The following is an 18,051-nucleotide window of genomic DNA, read 5'->3' as shown; positions in this document are numbered from 1 at the left end:
ACCCTAATCCCCCCCCCCCGCAGCCTGAGCCTAGCCCCCCTCAGATGGTGTCTAAATCTAATCCCCCCCGTAGCCTGACCCTAGCCCCCCACATATGTTGCCTAAACCTAATCCCCCCTGCCTGTAGCATGACCATAGCCCCTTGGATGGCGCCTAAATCTAATCCCCCCCATAGCCTGACCATAGCCCCCTTGGATGGTGCCTAATCCTAATCCTCCCCCCCCTTCAGCAGCCTGACCCTAGCCCCCTCGGATGGTGCCTAAACCTCATCCCCCATGCCCTGTCTTAACCATCCACTATACTTACTGCCAGGATGCCAGCTGTCAGGATTATGGTGTCGGTCTCCTGACCCTGTCGGGATTCCAGAGTCGACATTCTGATGGGCGACTGTATTCCGGCGTTGATGCTTCGACTGCCGGGATCCTGACAGCCGGCAACTTAACTGAATTCCCTGAAGTGTGCTGTTTTGGGGTCTTGGGTCAATCCATTTGAGGGAGATGTATTCAAGCGTAAGAAGGCAGGAGACTGCCTTCTTACACAACCTTCCCCTACATCCCGCCCCCTTACTATTCCAACGGTCATCACGCCGACCAACAAGGACTATTCCCACTCGGTCTCCTGATGGCCGGTCAGCCATACCACACCCATTTAAGGATTCAAACTAGTGTGGCATTGGAAGGTCTTCACCTAAACAGAATGTAAAAGGGGGGTAACGTTATTATTGTGGAGGTGGCTGTGGGGTAGCTGCAGTAATTGTATTTGGTTCTCTCTTTTGGTTAACTGAAAGCCTCGGTGAGCTGGGTGTGGCTAATGAGACCATTGATAACTTGTTATCTCTATGACCAATATGAGATCAATATTAATTAATTAATTATGTCTATTTCTGAAAACTTCTCGTCTCCTCCATATTATTGCATTTGGACTCCGTGAGCGCCGAACTTGATATATTATATAGGTATTTTTATATACTGTACCATTGAATTTCATTGGTGATATGTGTTCTTTAATATTATACTTTTTAACAGGAATGTTATAATGTATATCACATAAATTGTGTATAATTGAGACGGTCAACGTATATGATGGACTGACTTTATCATGGGTCAGTGGGGATGGCATAATATATCATAGAACAGTTTTGGCACATACTGTATTCATGGAGGCCAAAGGTAAAATAATGAAAATTTGAAGGGTAAATTTCTTGCATAAGCATCACATGGGTTTATTTTATAGGTCTGTGCATTTAATGAGAGTAATAGTCTGTTCAGTCAGTGTCCATCTTGGACACACACAGACAGTGAAGGCAGCCATTTTGTCTGGCCTGTAAGACATGCAGGGTTTGAAAACATTCCCTAATGGAAAGGTAAACTGAAAGAATAAACCTTATTTATAAACTGAATTCTGTGGCCTTTTCCTGCTAATACCTCAGATTATTAATAAAAAGAAGAGCCGGTGACATTTCTTCCCTTAGTACCTGTCTGGTGTGAAATTACACAATGAATATTTTATTTTCTTCTCATTTATCCATGGAGTAAATTAGGTCCATGAACATTCCACACTGGTGAACATTATCCATTGCATATTTATAAAGCAATTAACAGCTTTGGGGTTTGTGATGTAAAACCAAATTATTACAACTGTGCCATTAAGAGAAGGTAGAATGTTACAGGGGATAATTATAATTACTGCTAATATCATGTAAATCATTGTTTTATAGTCTAATATATATTACAGGGATGGCTGTCCTCACAAGCAAAGCGTGTCCTCTCCTATGTGTGTCTCCTGATGCATCCTCTCCTATGTGTGTCCCATGGTGTGTCCTCTCCTATGTGTGTCCCATGGTGTGTCCTCTCCTATGTGTGTCCCCTGATGTGTCTTCTCCTATGTGTGTCCCCATGATGTGTCCTCTCCTATGTGTGTCACCTGATGTGTCCTCTACTAAGTGTGTCCCCATGTTGTGTCCTCTCCTATGTGTATCTCCTTATGTGTCCTCTCCTAAGTGTGTCCCCATGATGTGTCCTCTCCTATGTGTGTCCCCTGATGTGTCCTCTCCTATGAGTATCCCCTGATGTGTCCTCTCCTATGTGTGTCCCCTGATGTGTCCTCTCCTATGTGTGTCCCCTGATGTGTCCTCTCCTATGTGTGTCCCCTGATGTGTCCTCTCCTATGTGTGTCCCCTGATGTGTCCTCTCCTATGTGTGTCCCCTGATGTGTCCTCTCCTATGTGTGTCACCTGATGTGTCCTCTCCTATGTGTGTCCCCTGATGTGTCCTCTCCTATGTGTGTCCCCTGGTGTGTCCTCTCCTATGTGTGTCCCTGATGCGTCCTCTCCTATGTGTGTCCCTGATGTGTCCTCTCCTATGTGTGTCCCTGATGCGTCCTCTCCTATGTGTGTCCCCTGATGTGTCCTCTCCTATGTGTGTCCCCTGATGTGTCCTCTCCTATGTGTGTCCCTGATGCGTCCTCTCCTATGTGTGTCCCTGATGTGTCCTCTCCTATGTGTGTCCCCTGATGTGTCCTCTCCTATGTGTGTCCCCTGATGTGTCCTCTCCTATGTGTGTCCCTGATGCGTCCTCTCCTATGTGTGTCCCTGATGCGTCCTCTCCTATGTGTGTCCCTGATGTGTCCTCTCCTATGTGTGTCCCTGATGTGTCCTCTCCTATGTGTGTCCCTGATGCGTCCTCTCCTATGTGTGTCTTCTGATGTGTCCTCTCCTATGTGTGTCCCCTGATGCGTCCTCTCCTATGTGTGTGTTCTTCATTAAACAGGAAGCATAAAGGTATTTTTGGGCATTTAGATTCTGATTTTGACACTTTTCCCATAGCTTGTAGTCATTTGTGAAGCACTTTAGGCTATGTTTGCTGCATTATAATGTATGGGGTTCTTGCGTCTTTGCAAAAGCAGCAGGAGGCGTCCATTTTAGGGAATGCAGCCCAGCTCCGCTCACCCCAAACAGAGGCATGGCGGCACTGCTTGCAAAGATGGAGAACCCGTTCTCATCATGTGCAGAATGGGTCTCTCGCATGCGTATCCACCCCACCATCTGTGAAAAGTCAACTGTTTGGGCATCCAATCTACCGTTATGGGGCGCACTAACCAGGAATTTGCACAGGTTTAGCCACTTTGAGGGGTATATTTACCGACAGTCGATTTTGTGTCTAATTATAACTGACCAAAATAGAAACAACATCCCCAAAAAATCAACAGTGTTTCTATTCAAAATATATAATTTACCAATAGTCAATGTTGGGTTCCATTTTGATTTAAATGTTGCATTGGTTTCTATTTGAAGGTCTACGTGTGTTATACTCACTCTCAATAGAACCATAAATTGACCAAAAATTGAAAAAAACAAAAACATTCCTATTGGCCAAAACATGTCACATGCACTGTATTACCCACACACCTTCATTCCTGGGCTCATTTGCATAGCTACGATTTTTTAAAATTAACGCTGTGCCTTTAAATGCCCTGATTAACGCAGCCAGAGCGCCCCACGTGCCTATCTCCCATATTGTTTCCATCATATTGAGGGTTCAGACAATTCCACACGAATTACAATCAAATAGATTTGTTTCTGATGGTTCTGTTGAAAATTAAAATTTTTGGTTCATTTTCAAAATTACTTTTGGTAAATGAGAGTTTTTTAATGATGTCTATGGTGAAGTACCTATAGGCTCTTTCAGGTTCTGTTTGTGTGGGATTTTGAGTCGGTTGTACCTGTAGTAAATACCTGATTGTGAAAATCACCATGAAATAAGGTCAAAATCAGCAGGAACAGAAAATTGACCTTAGTAAATTTACTCCTATGCATCTGAAACCAGGGCTTTTGGACGTGACAGGCAAGAAATGCATTTGCACCGTATACAGTGGGTTCAATATGATTTACCAACGGACACAATACCGACGGTCATAGGGGGTCATTCCAAATTGATCACACGCTGCAACTTTTTGCTAGCCGTGCGATCAGATAGACACCGCCTATGGGGGAGGGTTTTTTGCATAGCAAGGGTGCGATCGCTTGTGCAGCCGAGCTATGCAAAAACATTTTGTGCAGTTTCTGAGTAGCTTCTGACTTACTCACCACTGTGATCTCTTCAGCCTGTCAGGTCCCGGAATTGACGTCAGACACCCGCCCTGCAAACTCCTCGACGCGCCTGAGTTCGCCTCACCACTCCCCGAAAACGGTCAGTTGACACCCAGATCTGCCTTCTGCCTTTCAATCTTCTAGCCTTCACCGCTGCGAACACTTCTGTCGTTGCCCTGGTCGCTGCTTGGCGGCGGCCGTCGCCGGGCAATGATGCACATGAGCATTGGGGCCGCGCGCAGCTGCAGTTCAAACCCATTCGCGCGGCTGCGAAAAAAAGCAGCGTGCGAATGGGCCAGAACGACCCCAATAACCCCGACAGCCATTGGCTGACAGTCAAAATACCAACATTCATTATGCCGACATGTTCAAAATGCTGACATGGTCAGAATACCAACATTTAAAATGCCAACATGTCAAAATACTGACATTAGTTTTTCTGTTTTTTGTGTGTGTCAGTGTCGACATAGGTCAACATGGGCACCGTCTAAGTGATGCGCTCGCCATGCTTTGGATACGGAGACTCCCTGCGGTCGGCACACTATTATATTCCCCCTCCTGGTCCACTGGGATGGTAAAGTATGAACAAGTCTGTTTTGGGGCAAACATTCCTTTAAAACACATGTTGGCATTTTGACATGTTGGCATTCCAAATGTCGGTATTCTGACTATGTAGACATTTTGAACATGTCGGCATAATGAATGTCAGTATTTTGACTATCGGTCAATGGCTGTCTGTTTTGTATCCGTCGGAAAATCAACTGCTACCCTATGCAGTACATGCCTCATACATTAGAGATAATAATGTTAATACAGTATGGTTTATGGGAGGTCATTCCGAGTTGTTCGCTCGCAAGGCGATTTTAGCAGAGTTGCTCACGCTAAGCCGCCGCCTACTGGGAGTGAATCTTAGCATCTTAAAATTGCGAACGAAGTAATCGCAATATTGCGATTACACACCTCGTAGCAGTTTCTGAGTAGCTTCAGACTTATTCGGCATCTGCGATCAGTTCAGTGCTTGTCGTTCCTGGTTTGACGTCATAAACACACCCAGCGTTCGCCCAGACACTCCTCCGTTTCTCCGGCCACTCATGCGTTTTTTCCGGAAACGGTAGCGTTTTTTCCCACACGCCCATAAAACGGCCTGTTTCCGCCCAGTAACACCCATTTCCTGTCAATCACATTACGATCGCCAGAACGATGAAAATGCCGTGAGTAAAATTACTAAGTGCATAGCAAATTTACTTGGCGCAGTCGCAGTGCGGACATTGCGCATGCGCATTAAGCGGAAAATCGCTGCGATGCGAGGATTTTTACCGAGCGAACAACTCGGAATGAGGGCCATGGGACGGACGCCTCCTATAAATGGTGTATATATTTTCAATATATTTTAAAGGAGGATTCTGTGACTTTGCATTCATCAATGTGTTTCCAGTCCATGCCTCGTCCTTTTACCCTGTGTCATATTATTATTTTGCATTTGTCTACAGTATTAGGGGTATATTCAGTAAAGTGTGGGTTTATTAAAGCGGCATATTGCCCGAGGCAACCAATCAAATTCTACTTCATTTATTTAGCACCTTCTAGAAGGTAAAAGCTTGAATCTGATTGGTTGCTTTTAGCAACCTCTGCACTTTTGTAAACCTACCGTATAGTAAATATACCGCTCAATCTGCGTCTCTCATCTTTCCCGCCTTGTGTATATTTTAGATAACAAATACACGTGGTCTGTTTTGTTGCATTTACTGTAACTTGGATTCTAAATATTAATATTTACAGCTTTGGGTTGTCATCACCTGTATAATTATTATAGAATGAATTTTGAAACATTATAAAGTGGTTTCTACCTTGAAAACAGCAAGACCCCTTAATTCATCATGCAAATAAAGTGTAATTAATTACATGCAAGTATGGAATATCTTTGAAGATACAGGAATCCGGCTGCCTGCTGGGTTCTGTTTAATTTCATAATTTACTTCCCTAAGGTTCCCTTCAATTACCATTTCACGTTGTCACATTAGAGCCAAGAATATATTTTTTAGTTTCAGCTAATTCATATCAAAGAAAGCATTAGGGCACAATTTTCTGCCGCCATCTGCACGGCGTGATAAGTTGGTCGTCACTTTTGCTACTGTAACGTAGATGCAGTGTCAGTAAGCGCGCTGGAATGAATTCCCTCTGGTCACAGATTTGAGCAGTCAAACAAATAGACCAGCCTGTGTCATCAGGCAATGGCAGTCAGCCGCACAATAGCTATCCGTTTCCCGCGCTCTAGGAGTCGGGGAGAATTAACCCTCCAGTGCTGAGGCCGTGCAAAAATATTCATCTTGTCACTCTACGAAATTGTTATAAACAGCGATTAATCCAAATACAGCGAAACAGAAACTCTGAAGCTCCGAGCTGACTCGTAGGATAATGTCTTATTTAGGCCACATAACTTGAAACTTCCAGATGACGCGACGCCACCACGCATGCGAATGCCACTTTTGAAGGGTCTCCAGTTTGCAAACGTAACGGAAAATAAGAAATACTGCACGTGTGGGAAATGAAAATTCAGCAAAAACTGTTAGTAGCGGTTTATATTAGGGATGTGCACTTGAAATTTTTCGGGTTTTGTGTTTTGGTTTTGGGTTCGGTTCCGCGGCCGTGTTTTGGGTTCGAACCCGTTTTGGCAAAACCTCACCGAATTTTTTTTGTCGGATTCGGGTGTGTTTTGGATTCGGGTGTTTTTTTCAAAAAACCCTAAAAAACAGCTTAAATCATAGAATTTGGGGGTCATTTTGTTCCCAAAGTATTATTAACCTCAAAAACCATAATTTCCATTCATTTTCAGTCTATTCTGAACACCTCACAATATTATTTTTAGTCCTAAAATTTGCACCGAGGTCGCTGGATGACTAAGCTAAGCGACCCAAGTGGCCGACACAAACACCTGGCCCATCTAGGAGTGGCACTGCAGTGTCACGCAGGATGGCCCTTCCAAAAAACACTCCCCAAACAGCACATGACGCAAAGAAAAAAAGAGGCGCAATGAGGTAGCTGTGTGACTAAGCTCAACGACCCAAGTGGCCGACACAAACACCTGGCCCATCTAGGAGTGGCACTGCAGTGTCACGCAGGATGGCCCTTCCAAAAAACACCCCCCAAACAGCACATGACGCAAAGAAAAAAAGAGGCGCAATGAGGTAGCTGTGTGAGTAAGCTAAGCGACCCTAGTGGCCGACACAAACACCTGGCCCATCTAGGAGTGGCACTGCAGTGTCACGCAGGCTGGCCCTTCAAAAAACTACTCCCCAAACAGCACATGACGCAAAGAAAAAAGAGGCGCAATGAGATAGCTGTGTGAGTAAGCTAAGCGACCCTAGTGGCCGACACAAACACCTGGCCCATCTAGGAGTGGCAATGCAGTGTCACGCAGGATGGCCCTTCAAAAAACACTCCCCAAACAGCACATGACGCAAAGAAGAAAAAAAAGAGGCGCAATGAGGTAGCTGTGTGAGTAAGCTAAGCGACCCTAGTGGCCGACACAAACACCTGGCCCATCTAGGAGTGGCACTGCAGTGTCACGCAGGATGGCCCTTCAAAAAAATACTCCCCAAACAGCACATGACGCAAAGAAAAATGAAAGAAAAAAGAGGTGCAAGATGGAATTGTCCTTGGGCCCTCCCACCCACCCTTATGTTGTATAAACAGGACATGCACACTTTAACCAACCCATCATTTCAGTGACAGGGTCTGCCACACGACTGTGACTGAAATGACGGGTTGGTTTGGACCCCCACCAAAAAAGAAGCAATTAATCTCTCCTTGCACAAACTGGCTCTACAGAGGCAAGATGTCCACCTCATCATCATCCTCCGATATATCACCGTCTACATCCCCCTCCTCACAGATTATCAATTCGTCCCCACTGGAATCCACCATCTCAGCTCCCTGTGTACTTTGTGGAGGCAATTGCTGCTGGTCAATGTCTCCACGGAGGAATTGATTATAATTCATTTTAATGAACATCATCTTCTCCACATTTTCTGGAAGTAACCTCGTACGCCGATTGCTGACAAGGTGAGCGGCGGCACTAAACACTCTTTCGGAGTACACACTTGTGGGAGGGCAACTTAGGTAGAATAAAGCCAGTTTGTGCAAGGGCCTCCAAATTGCCTCTTTTTCCTGCCAGTATAAGTACGGACTGTCTGACGTGCCTACTTGGATGCGGTCACTCATATAATCCTCCACCATTCTTTCAATGGGGAGAGAATCATATGCAGTGCCAGTAGACGACATGTCCGTAATCGTTGGCAGGTCCTTCAGTCCGGACCAGATGTCAGCATCAGCAGTCGCTCCAGACTGCCCTGCATCACCGCCAGCGGGTGGGCTCGGAATTCTGAGCCTTTTCCTCGCACACCCAGTTGCGGGAGAATGTGAAGGAGGAGATGTTGACAGGCCGCGTTCCGCTTGACTTGACAATTTTCTCACCAGCAGGTCTTTGAACCCCAGCAGACTTGTGTCTGCCGGAAAGAGAGATCCAAGGTAGGTTTTAAATCTAGGATCGAGCACGGTGGCCAAAATGTAGTGCTCTGATTTCAACAGATTGACCACCCGTGAATCCTTGTTAAGCGAATTAAGGGCTCCATCCACAAGTCCCACATGCCTAGCGGAATCGCTCTGTCTTAGCTCCTCCTTCAATGTTTCCAGCTTCTTCTGCAAAAGCCTGATGAGGGGAATGACCTGACTCAGGCTGGCAGTGTCTGAACTGACGTCACGTGTGGCAAGTTCAAAGGGCAGCAGAACCTTGCACAACGTTGAAATCATTCTCCACTGCGCTTGAGACAGGTGCATTCCACCTCCTATATCGTGCTCAATTGTATAGGCTTGAATGGCCTTTTGCTGCTCCTCCAACCTCTGAAGCATATAGAGGGTTGAATTCCACCTCGTTACCACTTCTTGCTTCAGATGATGGCAGGGCAGGTTCAGGTGTTATTGGTGGTGCTCCAGTCTTCTGTACGTGGTGCCTGTACGCCAAAAGTGTCCCGCAATTCTTCTGGCCACCGACAGCATCTCTTGCACGCCCCTGTCGTTTTTTAAATAATTCTGCACCACCAAATTCAAGGTATGTGCAAAACATGGGACGTGCTGGAATTTGCCCAGATTTAATGCACACACAATATTGCTGGCGTTGTCCGATGCCACAAATCCACAGAAGAGTCCAATTGGGGTAAGCCATTCCGCGATGATCTTCCTCAGTTGCCGTAAGAGGTTTTCAGCTGTGTGCGTATTCTGGAAACCGGTGATACAAAGCGTAGCCTGCCTAGGAAAGAGTTTGTCACAACTGAGGGCCTGAGCTGACGGGAGGCAGCCTCAGTTGTAGGGGCTGAGATGTACCGGAACCTGGGAGGTTGTATCAGACCCCTGGACATGTAAGTAACATGAATAATAACTGCCCGAAGGCGTGACCACGACAACTTGGATAAAAGTCAATGATGTTTATTATGACAACTCCGCAACACAGCAGCAGTAAAAGAAAACGTAAAAGTCAGCAAAGAATAAATACAGTTCCTGGGTACTACAGGATGGCAGGAGCCACAGGGCACTGGTAGTGTGAGATAGTTCTTATGATCTTCTAGATGGAAAGTCCTTACCAGGCCCGACTGTAGCAATGGAGATAACCCAGGATTGTGCCAGCTGGTGTTCCAGGAAAAGCTGGGTTGCTGAAGATAAAACAGCTGCTGTGGATACTGGCTGGAACCAGACTGTTGTTAGCACGGAGTGGATACTGGCTGGAACCAGTTAAATAATAAATGAACTTGGGAGCGATGAAATATGAACTGAAATGTAGAACTTGAGAGCGGAGAAATAATAATACCGGTGGAGAGTGGTAAAGTGTAGAAAGGACACCGGCCCTTTAAGGGAAGCTGTACTCTGCTGGAAGCTGAGCTGGAAGCAGGTAATGTTGTAGCTGGAAACAGATGAATCCACAATGGATTGGAGAGTCAGGCTACACCGCAGGTGGAATGCTGGTGCGGGTCTCTATGGTGGAAGTCTTGAGACAGGAGCTGGAACCTGGAAGACAATCACAGGAGAGAGACAAACAGGAACTAGGTTTGACAACCAAAGCACTGACGCCTTCCTTGCTCAGGCACAGTGTATTTATACCTGCAGCAAGGAAGGGATTGGCTAGGCAATTATGCAGATTATCAATACTGAGAACAGATTGGTGGAAATGATCAGCTGACAGAATCCAAGATGGCTGCGCCCATGCAGACACTTGGAGGGAAGTTTGGTTTGTAATCCATGTGGTAATGAAAACAGTAATGGCGGCGCCGGCCACCGGAGACAGGAGGCGCCAGGCTGACAGATGCACATCCAACCACGCGGACACAGCGGAGGCCGCGGCTGACGTAATCGCCACTCAGACACTCTGCATGCAGAAGTTCAGGGACGGCAGCGGAGGCCGCGGGAGACGCCATGCCAGGTGTAATATGGCGTTTACTGTGACAGCGTCCCAGAGTGACAGGAGAGGATACAGGAATGTACACATCAGGATAACAGATGGGATCCGGTCCTGGAGCGCTGAGCCAGCCTTAGGAGGCATCTGATGGGTAAGAAATGGCGTCCAGATACCCGGATCGTGACAGAGTTGGCGTTTGCGAGATGCTGCTACTGGTGCCGCCGCTGCTGTTCTTGCGGCGGGAGTCCATACATCTACCCAGTGGGCTGTCACAGTCATATAGTCCTGACCCTGCCCTGCTCCACTTGTCCACATGTCCGTGGTTAAGTGGACATTGGGTACAGCTGCATATTTTAGGACACTGGTGACTCTTTTTCTGAAGTCTGTGTACATTTTCGGTATCGCCTGCCTAGAAAAATGGAACCTAGATGGTATTTGGTACCGGGGACACAGTACCTCCAACAAGTCTCTAGTTGGCTCTGCAGTAATGATGGATACCGGAACCACGTTTCTCACCACCCAGGATGCCAAGGCCTCAGTTATCCGCTTTGCAGCAGGATGACTGCTGTGATATTTCATCTTCCTCGCAAAGGACTGTTGGACAGTCAATTGCTTGGTGGAAGTAGTAAAAGTGGTCTTACGACTTCCCCTCTGGGATGACCATCGACTCCCAGCAGCAACAACAGCAGCGCCAGCAGCAGTAGGCGTTACACGCAAGGATGCATCGGAGGAATCCTCGTCAGAATTGCCAGTGACATGGCCTGCAGGACTATTGGCATTCCTGGGGAAGGAGGAAATTGACACTGAGGGAGTTGGTGGGGTGGTTTGCGTGGTTACAAGAGGAAGGGATTTACTGGTCAGTGGACTGCTTCCGCTGTCGCCCAAAGTTTTTGAACTTGTCACTGACTTATGATGTTCCGAGGTGGTTAACGTCCTTACCCCTACTTATTACAGCTTGACAAAGGCAACACACGGCTTGACAAATGTTGTCCGCATTTCTGTTGAAATACTTCCACACCGAAGAGCTGATTTTTTTGGTATTTTCACCAGGCATGTCAATGGCCATATTCCTCCCACGGACAACAGGTGTCTCCCCGGGTGCCTGACTTAAACAAACCACCTCACCATCAGAATCCTCCTTGTCAATTTCCTCCCCAGCGCCAGCAACACCCATATCCTCCTCATCCTGGTGTACTTCAACACTGACATCTTCAATCTGACTATCAGGAACTGGACTGCGGGTGCTCCTTCCAGCACTTGCAGGGGGCGTGCAAATGGTGGAAGGCGCATGCTCTTCACGTCCAGTGTTGGGAAAGTCAGGCATCGCAACCGACACAATTGGACTCTCCTTGTGGATTTGGGATTTCGAAGAACGCACAGTTCTTTGCTGTGCTTTTGCCAGCTTGAGTCTTTTCATTTTTCTAGCGAAAGGCTGAGTGCTTCCATCCTCATGTGAAGCTGAACCACTAGCCATGAACATAGGCCAGGGCCTCAGCCGTTCCTTGCCACTCCGTGTGGTAAATGGCATATTGGCAAGTTTACGCTTCTCCTCCGACAATTTTATTTTAGATTTTTGAGTCCTTTTTTTACTGATATTTGGTGTTTTGGATTTTACATGCTCTGTACTATGACATTGGGCTTCGGCCTTGGCAGACGACGTTGATGGAATTTCATCGTCTCGGCCATGACTAGTGGCAGCAGCTTCAGCACGAGGTGGAAGTCGATCTTGATCTTTCCCTATTTTTGGAACCTCAACATTTTTGTTCTCCATATTTTAATAGGCACAACTAAAAGGCACCTCAGGTAAACAATGGAGATGGATGGATACTAGTATACTTATGGATGACGAGCGACTGCCGACACAGAGGTAGCTACAGCCGTGGACTACCGTACTGTGTCTGCTGCTAATATAGACTGGATGATAATGAGATAAAATTAAAATATATATATATATATATATCACACTAGTACTGCAGCCGGACAGGTATATATTATGTAATGACGGACCTGCTGGACACTGTCTGTCAGCACTGCAGACTCCTAAAGTAAGCTACTAGTATCAAGAAGATAGAAAAAAAAAAAACACGGGTAGGTGGTATACAATTATGGATGGACGAGCGACTGCCGACACAGAGGTAGCTACAGCCGTGGACTACCGTACTGTGTCTGCTGCTAATATATACTGGATGATAATGAGATAAAATTAAAATATATATATATATCACACTAGTACTGCAGCCGGACAGGTATATATTATGTAATGACGGACCTGCTAGACACTGTCTGTCAGCACTGCAGACTCCTAAAGTAAGCTACTAGTATCAAGAAGATAGAAAAAAAAAACCACGGGTAGGTGGTATACAATTATGGATGGACGAGCGACTGCCGACACAGAGGTAGCTACAGCCGTGGACTACCGTACTGTGTCTGCTGCTAATATAGACTGGATGATAATGAGATAAAATTAAAATATATATATATATCACACTAGTACTGCAGCCGGACAGGTATATATTATGTAATGACGGACCTGCTGGACACTGTCTGTGAGCACTGCAGACTCCTAAAGTAAGCTACTAGTATCAAGAAGATAGAAAAAAAAAAAACCACGGGTAGGTGGTATACAATTATGGATGGACGAGCGACTGCCGACACAGAGGTAGCTACAGCCGTGGACTACCGTACTGTGTCTGCTGCTAATATAGACTGGATGATAATGAGATAAAATTAAAATATATATATATATCACACTAGTACTGCAGCCGGACAGGTATATATTATGTAATGACGGACCTGCTGGACACTGTCTGTCAGCACTGCAGACTCCTAAAGTAAGCTACTAGTATCAAGAAGATAGAAAAAAAAAAACACGGGTAGGTGGTATACAATTATGGATGGACGAGCGACTGCCGACACAGAGGTAGCTACAGCCGTGGACTACCGTACTGTGTCTGCTGCTAATATAGACTGGATGATAATGAGATAAAATTAAAATATATATATATATCACACTAGTACTGCTGCCGGACAGGTATATATTATGTAATGACGGACCTGCTGGACACTGTCTGTCAGCACTGCAGACTCCTAAAGTAAGCTACTAGTATCAAGAAGATAGAAAAAAAAAACCACGGGTAGGTGGTATACAATTATGGATGGACGAGCGACTGCCGACACAGAGGTAGCTACAGCCGTGGACTACCGTACTGTGTCTGCTGCTAATATAGACTGGATGATAATGAGATAAAATTAAAATATATATATATATATCACACTAGTACTGCAGCCGGACAGGTATATATTATGTAATGACGGACCTGCTGGACACTGTCTGCAGAATGCGTTTATAAAAACACCACACGACGAGTGTTTAACTTTTTCAGGCAGACAATCACAATATACTGGTGGTCAGCAGACAATCACAATATACTGGTGGTCAGTGGTCACTGGTCAGTCACACTGGCAGTGGCACTCTGGCAGCAAAAGTGTGCACTGTACTTAAAATATGGGGTGGTCTTCTGTTTGCCGGCGGTCGGGCTCCCGGCGCTCAGTATACCGGCGCCGGGAGCCCGACAGCCGGCATACCGACACTTATTTTCCCTCGTGGGGGTCCACGACCCCCATAGAGGGAGAATAAAATAGTGTGGCGCGCGTAGCGCGCCACCGTGCCCGTAGCGTGGCGAGCGCAGCGAGCCCGCAAGGGGCTCATTTGCGCTCGCCAAGCTGTCGGTAAGCCGGCGGTCGGGCTCCCGGCGCCGGGATGCTGGTCGCCGGGAGCCCGACCGCCGGCCAGCCGTAGTGAACCCAAAATATGTACTCCTGCTATAACTGCTCCCCAGTCTCCCCCACAATTAAGCTGTGTGAGCAGTGAGCACTCAGCACAGTCAGATAATGATATACAGTATTACATATGATGCAGCACACTGGGCTGAGCACAGATATGGTATGTGTGACTGTGTCACACTGTGTATCGTTTTTTTCCAGGCAGACAACGGATTAATTAAACTGGTGGTGGTCACTGGTCACACTATCAGCAAGTAGTACTCCGTCCTAAGCAGACAATCACAATATACTGGTGGTCAGTGTGGTCACTGGTCAGTCACACTGGCTGTGTGGCACTCTGGCAGCAAAAGTGTGCACTGTACTTAAAATATATTATTTATGTACTCCTGCTCTAACTGCTCCCCAGTCTCCCCCACAATTAAGCTGTGTGAGCAGTGAGCACTCAGCACAGTCAGATATACAGTATTACATATGATGATGCAGCACACTGAGGCTGAGCACAGATATGGTATGTGACTGTGTCACACTGTGTATCGTTTTTTTTCAGGCAGAGAACGGATTAATTAAACTGGTGGTCAATGGTCACTGGTCACACTATCAGCAAGTAGTAGTACTCCAGTCCTAATATGCTCCCCAAAATTAGTAAATACTAAATAGTGTCTCTAACTCTCTACTCTCTTCTCTATAAACGGAGAGGACGCCAGCCACGTCCTCTCCCTATCAATCTCAATGCACGTGTGAAAATGGCGGCGACGCGCGGCTCCTTATATAGAATCCGAGTCTCGCGATAGAATCCGAGCCTCGCGAGAATCCGACAGCGGGATGATGACGTTCGGGCGCGCTCGGGTTAACCGAGCAAGGCGGGAGGATCCGAGCCTGCTCGGCCCCGTGTAAAAAAAGCTGAAGTTCGGCGGGTTCGGATTCCGAGAAACCGAACCCGCTCATCACTAGTTTATATCAAATTATTTGTCATATTTTTGTCAATCTAAAGGGCCCTACACACTATGCGATCCACCGCCGAGCTGCCTGACGGCGGATACGGCGACGGGCAACCCGGCGGCGGGGGGGCAGTGACAGGGACCCAGCTCCATAGCAGTGCAGGAAAATATGGACGAGATAGTCCATATTGGCCTGCATGCACAAGCGACGGGGCACCAGCGATGAACGAGCGCGGGGTCGTGCATCATTCATCGTTGCTGCGCCCACACTGAAAGATATGACCGGTATCTCGTTCATTAATGAATGAGGTCGTTCATATCTTTCAGTAATATCGCCCAGTGTGTAGGGCCTATTAGTTATTGCCCCCATTATAGAGGCCAATCTTGGGCCATTTGTTCAATTCCGGGTATTGGGATTGAAAAATGGTCATTCCCGAGATTCCTGGGATTTGTTTGTTTCCTGTGTCCCCGCCCCGCCCTTCACACATTACTGACCACCATAATACCTGTGAGGGAGGGAGGGTAGGTCACTTCCATAAGTTCAGTGAGGTCCATGCGGCAGGTGGCTGGCTGCGCAGCCTGACCTCTGACTTCACGTCACGCTGTGCAGGGTGAGCGGTAGGAGGTAGTCGGTGAGATCCATGCGGCAAGTGGCTGGCTGCGCAGCGTGACCTCTAACTTCACGTCACGCTGCGCAGGGTGAGCGGTAGGAGGTAGTCGGTGAGATCCATGCGGCAAGTGGCTGGCTGCGCAGCGTGACCTCTGACTTCACATCACGCTGCGCAGGGTGAGCGGGAGGAGGTAGTCGGTGAGATCCATGCAGCGAGCGGCTGGCTGCGCAGCGTGACCTCTGACTTCACGTCACGCTGCGCAGGGTGAGCGGGAGGAGGTAGCCGGTGAGATCCATGCGGCGTGCTGCGCAGCGTGACCTCTGACTTCACATCACGCTGTGCAGGGTGAGCGGGAGGAGGTAGTCGGTGAGATCCATGCGGCAAGCGGCTGGCTGCGCAGCGTGACCTCTGACTTCACGTCACGCTGCGCAGGGTGAGCGGGAGGAGGTAGCCGGTGAGATCCATGCGGCGAGTGGCTGGCTGCGCAGCGTGACCTCTGACTTCACGTTACGCTGCGCAGGGTGAGCGGGAGGAGGTAGCCGGTGAGATCCATTCGGCGAGTGGCTGGTTGCACAGAGTGACCTCTGACTTCAGGTCATGCTGCGCAAAGGGAGACGGAAGGAGGGGACGCTCAACACTGGGGATGCTCAACGCTGCCCGGCATTAAAAAAACAAAGGCCCGCCTTATCCCAAAATCCCCGGGATTGGAGCTTCCAATCCCGGATGATTTTTGCCTAAATCCCAGGATCCCGCCGATCCTGATCCTGGGATTGGCCACCCTAGCCCCCATACATCAGCAATAAATTACTGCAATATGCCCGATTGGGGAATCAGGAATATTTAAAAAAAAAAATTAAATCCTGATTCTCAGAACCCAAGTGAATACAGTCAGGATCGGCAAATCAGGCATTTTTAAAATGTTTTACTTTCCCAGATTAACCAACGGTTTGCCGATCATCGCTAGCCATCAATTTGGTGGATTCAGTCAGCGGATCGTCGGTGCCAGCGGATCAGTAAATTGGGGCAATATGCGGACAATAACAGAAACAGAGAGCAGGAGACCAAAGTAGAATATTGTCTATTTATTATTATTATTATTATTACACAGGTGGTCCGCAGTGAAGTACATACGCCAACAGTAGGATTATTTTTATACCTATGTGTAACAGTATATAACTCAGTACATGAATCTAATACTTTCAAGAACGATAGTCCGGGCTACCGCTATACCCTTAATAAAATCAATACTTGTTGGCCAATATTCTTTCGGTGGTGCACATATATTTCTCTGCCCACTATCTCTCCCTGGTATATAAATGCAGATGAGAGGTAAGTCACAAGATACCTGAGGCTCAGGAATGAGAGATCTGCTGGGCCGAAGGTGTTTATAATGGTTGTTATGCTGTAGCGATCGTGGGATCCTCCAACAGCGGAGATTTTTGTTTGAACAAACTCCTTTATTAAAAGTCTATGTAGCCCCTTCAGTTGAAGATGGAAGTCTATAGGTCAGCAGTCAATCTAGTATGAGGTGGTGAATGGGTACGTTAACGAGACTTAGGAGCAGTTAAGGTTATGGGTGGGATACACTAAAGCAGGGTTTTTACCGCATTTACAAAATGTACTAAAGCTCCGACACCGGGGCTGCGATGTGGATAGGTCGATGCTCCTCGTCCTCATTTTTGGGATGATGCTATGTATGTGTACACAGGGTGTGACTTACCCCTGCTTTCTGTCCTGGATCCTGTGTCTTTTCACTCACGGAGTTAAACAGCTTGTCAGCACTGAGTTTCCTGAGTTCTCTGCCTGAGAGGTAATCAGCTCCACCTGTGGTGATCTCCTGTGTGAGGCTGAATTCAGTAATCTAAAAGCAAGCATCCTGTGTTTTGCAGAGGTCCAGGCTTCAGTGTTCTCTTGGCCTGCTAGGCCTCATTCTACATCACAGCCTTGGCTAGAGTAGTCACATGACAGTGACATCACCTAATCCTGCCCACCAATCATCAAGGACCAGGAAGTATAAATCAGGAGGCTGAGTTGGAATCTGGGCCAGTTCCTCGTGTCACATATAGCCTTGTGAGAGTCTTTATGCTGAGCTCCCTTAAGGTAACCATTGTACCTAAGTTCCTGTGGAAACTCTGTTCCCTTGTTCCTGTATGGTTACTTGTGTGTTGCCATTTGATTTCACCATTT

Source organism: Pseudophryne corroboree, chromosome 11, assembly GCF_028390025.1.
Source record: "Pseudophryne corroboree isolate aPseCor3 chromosome 11, aPseCor3.hap2, whole genome shotgun sequence".
In the NCBI taxonomy this organism is placed as follows: domain Eukaryota; kingdom Metazoa; phylum Chordata; class Amphibia; order Anura; family Myobatrachidae; genus Pseudophryne; species Pseudophryne corroboree.
Note: the sequence above shows the minus strand (reverse complement) of the source record.